The 6357-nt window shown below is 32.8% G+C and overlaps 1 pseudogene; it reads right to left on the bottom strand.

The window, feature by feature from the left end:
• Window positions 1-2850: 2850 nt before the first annotated feature.
• On the bottom strand, window positions 2851-3313 carry LOC102920445 (large ribosomal subunit protein uL15 pseudogene; annotated as a pseudogene).
• Window positions 3314-6357: the final 3044 nt, after the last annotated feature.

Here is a 6357-nt window from a genome sequence, read left to right as displayed (position 1 = left end):
AAATGCTCTCACTCAGACATTAAATCATAGCTTAAATACTTCCTAGACAATCCTGACATACTGAATAACCTGCTATCTTTGAAAACACGTTGGAACTAGCCCAGAGGTTCCTACATTTGTAACAGTCTAGTGATCTCCATAAAGTAGTTGGGATCCCCATCCTAGATGGGCTTACAGTAACTTGTACTACTGTGTTCACATTGCTTAATTTACAGTGACCATTTGCTTTTCCTTTCAAAATAGGTTAGAAACTCAATGAAGGAAAAATTAGGACTTTATTGTTGTCTGTTTATACATTGTCATATCTTTCACTTAAATTATTCACAATTATGCTTCAAATGGTCTTTTAATAGATAATTACTTATGCTAAAACATGTAGGAAAAATATTATCCATAATAAACACCTTGAAATCGAGTTTATGAAAAAATTGTTCAATATTGTCATATTCTTGTCTTATTTGGCCTGCAGAGTTTAATGAACTACTTATCAGTTTCTATATATTCTTTTATTTATGGTAAATGCTTCTAAAGGGGCAAATACAAGAGATGGAGTTTTGCTGATTTTTTAGTATTCATTAATAAAAATCAATACTAAACTGTTGTTTGACAGATGTCATATGTTATAAATAGATGTTCAATAAACATTTATTTTGTTTTATTTCATTTATTTTGTCTTCATTCATAAACTATTTTGGAAAATATATTTTATTTTTGCACAGTTATTTAATCTCTTTGTTTTACAGTACTATTTTCATTCTGAAAGATGTATTCCCTTTTATTGTCTCTTCCTAATTTGTGTATGTTATTTCAAATTACAATTATATGTATTTTTGATGGCTACATTATTCAAATTTATTTTTATTACCTATAACTTTCTCTGCTTTATTTACTTTCCTAAATATATCTTTTAGTTTTGTATTTAAAGTATATTTCAATGGCATTTAATAAATATTTCCTTTTCATTATAAGTTTCTGTGATGTGTTGTATCTCTTCTTTAACACATCTTATACCAATTTTCTCCAATGTTATATATACTCATTCCCTAGATTTCATCAAATAAATAATTAAATTTATTTTGGAACCAATTACTTAAATATACCAAATCTCAGGTTTTCCATGATACTGTTTATATTGCATTTATCACACTATAAAGATTCAAATGTTGCAAACAGTCCAAATTACTGTATCTTCCTTTCTTCTCTCTCAGCGTTTAAATTACTGCAATAAAACAGCATCGCCAACCTTTGGAAGAAAGGGTTTATTTAATCTCACACTTCCAGGAAACACTCTACCACTAAGGGAAGTCAGGGCAAGAACTCAAACTGACAGGAACCTGGGGGCAGGAACTGATGCCAAGGCCCTTATCAGGGATTGTTTACTGGCTTTCTCTCCATGAGTTGCTCAAACTATTAGTTTTAGTCCATCCAGGATCACCTTCCCAGGGCTACCACTACCCACAGTGAGCTGTGCCCTCTCATATCAATCATCAGTCCATTGTCTACAGATAAATTTTAACGATGCATTTTTTTTTCAGATGAGATATCTTCTCAGATGACCCTAACTCCTGTCACCCTGACCTAAATATTAGCCAGATCATCTTCTTTTTCCTCATCTCCCAAAGAAAATCAGTCCATATTTGGTAATTATGGAATTGCTTTGTTTTTAAAGTTATTTTCCCACAGTATAATTTTAGTGAAAAGTGATTTTCCAACTTTAGTCAGTAAAGTACACTGTGTACCACCATAACCTTGGTAATTTTAGGAAATTAGTAGTCTATCTTATTCAGTATTACATCTGTCACTTAAATTATTCACAATTTTGGTGTAAATGGAATTTAATAAACAGTAGATGGAGAGAATATTGATCCTTAACTCAAGAGGTATTTATGAAGTAGATCCAGGGCAAGTATAGAACTAATCAGTAAATTGAGATATTCACTCAGGTCCATGAAACACACTTTGTAAAAGTGACATCCAAATAAAGAGATTTGTCTAATCATTATAGCTACTAGACAGAGCTGTAGACAGCATTATCTATTTGGAATCTTCTACTGTATGAATATTATCTCTCATAAGACAGCTCATTAAATTGAAAACAGTTTTAGATTTTATAGACTTATACAGTAATAATAAAATAAGCATTGACTTTTGTTCAGGATTGAGTAAAACTTTGAGTGTTACAAAAAATATTTCAGGCAAATGAGTCTTTAATCTAATACTAAAATATTTCTCTGATATCATCTATTGAAGTATAGAGTACTTTCAAAACACTTTGATTTTACCTACTTGTCAACAAACCACACCAGATCAGGGAAAAATTAAGGCTTGAGAAAAGAAGAGTAACTGCAGGAATAGAAAATAAATAGCCATGGAAGACAAATAGAGATCATGTCAACAAATGTAAGTTTTTCTAGTATTTGAAGCAAATATGGCCTCCTTACATTCCCTCTTTCTCTAGTGAAAGTTTTATTATTGATTATCAGCCATGCCATCCACTTCCACATACTGATTGCCCTTTAAAGTCATTGTTTTTCTGTTTCTTGTTAAATAATTCATGAATGTATGTTCATGCTTTTCCACTGATACAATAAGGGAATGATCACATTTTTTCCTTAGAAAATTGAAGGCATCAGAGAAGACCCCAATTGTCTTAACTCCTGTGCTCGAAAGCCTTTTAGCAGGTGCCATTGCTGAGCCTACTCTGTTTCTTACCTATCCTTTTCAGTGCTTTGTTGTATTCAGTTCTTTGGTTTAAACTGTGGAAATTTTCGAATTTTATTTTTCTTTCTTTCTTTCTCTCTTTCTTTCTTTCTTTCTTTCTTTCTTTCTTTCTTTCTTTCTTTCTTTCTTTCTTTCTTTTTTTTTTTTGGAAAATGTTAGCATTTAATTAACCTCCCTGGGTGGCTTCAAGCCACCAGTACACAGGCACCTCCAACACCCTTTATCTTCTTTTCATCTCTTCTGCTGAAAACTTTGGCTTTCACGATGACAGGCTGCTTAGGGAGCTTTCCCTTCCCCAGAACTTTGTAGTAGCCCGATCGCACAATATCAATGATGGGAGCAGCTCCAGTCTTGTTCTTTGCAGCATTGACGCGTGTCTGCTCACTGACCAGTGTCCACAATTTGAGTGGTAATGTCTCATACCATCTTTCCCAAAGTAACCTGGATGATATTTGTCGAAGTTGATCCTGTGGTGATGCATGCCTCCAGCATTACCTCGACCTCCTGGGTGCTTGTGGTGTTTACTGATGCAGCCGTGGCCGTGATACACGTGGCCCTGGAGTTTCCGGGTCTTCTTCAGTCTGGATGGCATGGCGGCAGCAGAACGGGAAGAGAGCTATTTTCATTTCTAATGTCAGAAAATATTATTACGATGTTCCTATATGGGATTTTTTGGTTATTGGGAATGACATACTATAGACATTAAATTTGGCAAATTAAATCTCATATCAGCTGTGAATTATATTCTTCCATTATTTGTTCTATTATTTTGGTTGAATTTCTTATATTAGTATTCTAAGACATTGATCTTTCTCATTTGTTTTATATCTCTAAATCCTGTAATTTACTTTCTAAGTAAATTCTTTAACTATTTTCTTCAGATCAAAGGATATTTTCATGATAAGAGAAGTAAATAGAATTCAAATAAGAGCATGAGCATAAAAGTAGAATATAATTAGTAAATCTGAGAGTGAGCTTGAGACTTGAACTATATTCCAATAATTTAATTCTACAGGTAAAAGATTTAAATACAAAAATTAAACCTGAGTATGTGAAATAGAAAATGAATACACCATCCCCTAAAATGGAATGTAAACATCTATATGCATTTTCCACTAAGAATAAAGGAAAAGTTAGAAGACCAATACATGTGACTAAACAGATATTAATACACATAATAAGTGTCTGCTTTAATCAGAAAGTGCTGAAGGAAGTGCTTGCGCTTTTCATGCTATATATTGGATTGAAACAACTAATATAAAAAGAACTCTTGGAAATCACCCTAAAAGTACAAATCACAGTCCAAAGACAAAAGAATAGAAACAAATTCAAAAGAAATACAGGGGGCTGGAGAGATGTCTTCTAGAAGAACCAACTTTGCTTCCTAGAAACTACATCAAGTGGATCATAACCATCTTAACTTCAGTTGCAAGGCATATGACACCAGGCAGGCACATGGCACATACACAGTTATGTAGGCACACATTCACATAAAAAAACAAACATCTTTTTTTTAAAAAAAAAAAAAAAGTGCAGTCAATAAAAAATAGGACAGGCATTTTAGTATCTGTGGAAGTGAACAAATATGTTATACAGAACCCACTAGGCATATCTTGAAATAATAACTGTAAAATACAGACTTATCTTACCATTCTGGTAATGTTGTTATGGTACTTGATTATGATTGTTTGATTTCTGAACAGAGTCTTATACTGTGTGTACTATGTAATATGTAATGCAGGCTTGCCTCAAACTCATGGTAACCTACCTTTCTCAGCCCATTAAATGCTGGGATAACAGAAGCAAATCATCAAACTCAGCTTATAGTTATAGTTTGAATATGAAATATCCTGCTGGCATTTATTTTCAGGGCTTGATACACAGCTGGAAGGTCTATTTTAGGATTTTCTGAAAACTTTAGATGTGGGTCACCCTAGAGGAAATTGGAGGAAATGAGCCACTGTGGGTGTGTTCTTGGAGTTGCTGCCCTCAATTGCTCTTTCCTTTATGAACACCATGAAGTCAGTAGTTTTGCCTGAAAATGCCCTTCTGTCATCATATTCTGTCTCAGCACAGCCCAAAAATACTTGATTCAACACTGAAACCTCTGGAACCATGAACCAAAATTAATCTTTCCTGTCTAAATTGATTGTTCTTAGGCATTTTGTCATGGTGACAAAATATCTAATGAAAACAGAAAATAATTTTAATGTAGTAAAATCGACAAAATATTCTTAAAATAATAACATACATGAGAAAAATACAAAAATATCGTCTTACATGTACTGTAAATAGTAATGTTAATTGCCGGAATTTTTCTGGGAAGAAAATACAAAAATATTCCTTTTTATTTATCCATTAATTTCCAAATTTAATTAAAATATTCAAAAGTTCTCTAAGGTTTACCTGAGTTTGTTCAATGCAGCATATTTTGTAATGGAATAATTTATTAAAATGGTATTTTCTTGAATGCCCTTCTGGCATTCTTTTTATATAAATATCTCTCATATGCAATTTAAAAATATCAATAAAGTTATAAATTAAAGTCACATAGATTTTTATTATGCTATATTTTGAACATTCTCATCTTTTATAGACACAACAGTACTTGACTAATTGAATAGAAACTGCTTGTGAGTTTTAAAGAATTACTGATAAGAATAGTCTTTGCATTTCCCTTATATGGTAATTATCAGATTGTAGAAAGATAAGTCGCTACCTCAGATATTTCCTTGCTGTTTGAATATGTTCCCTTCAAATTCTTCTTAAAACTTAATATCTATTGTGTTATTATTTGAACTGAGGTCTTATAATAAATAATTAAGAGCACTCTCAAGTAATAAGTGGATTAGTGTCTTATTAATAATCTGGAGAGAACTAGCTTAGAACTTATTTGCCCTTCTTTTCTTCATACTTTTTGAGTACATGATGTTTACCTCTTCTAGAGAACTCTTATTAATACAGTTGTGGCATAAATACTAGGAGAGTAGCCAAACACTTTTTTTGATTGTATTTGCAACCTGATTCATTAGAAGGGAACCATGCTTGATACTATTATTGATGTCAAGAACCAAGGACTTGTTAGGTCATGGACCATGGACCTTAAGTGCAAACCCACTATTATTTTTCTTCTAAGTGAACATAGCAACCAAACAACTCCTAATGACATAATACTATACCAAAAGTTTAGTATATCACTCAATCCCCATCAGAGAAGGTTCTTCTTCTGATGGTAATTAACAACAGATACTCAGAACGAGACAATGTGCAGATAGTGAGATATTTTGGAGCACCAAGTTCTATTTATTTATTTGTTTATTTATTTGCTTGTTTGTCTATTTTTTATTTTTATTTCATGTGCATTGGCGTTTCACCATGGATGTCGGATTCCATAGAACCAGAAATACAGATAGTTATGAGCTGTCATGCGGGTGTTGGGAATTGAACCCAGGTCCTCTGGAAAAGCAGTCAATGCTCTTAACCACTGAGCAATCTCTCCAGCCAGAGGACCAAGTTCTAAATGGAAAGTCTACATCACATTTCTCCATTCAATGCTCAGGAATATGTTGCAAAGGGTGAAGAAACATTCTAAGAGCAAGAAGTGGTAGAGTACTTCAAGGAAACAGTGTTTTTCAG

This window comes from Peromyscus maniculatus, chromosome X, assembly GCF_049852395.1.
Source record: "Peromyscus maniculatus bairdii isolate BWxNUB_F1_BW_parent chromosome X, HU_Pman_BW_mat_3.1, whole genome shotgun sequence".
Taxonomy (NCBI): domain Eukaryota; kingdom Metazoa; phylum Chordata; class Mammalia; order Rodentia; family Cricetidae; genus Peromyscus; species Peromyscus maniculatus.
This window is presented reverse-complemented; position numbering and strand designations above follow the sequence as displayed.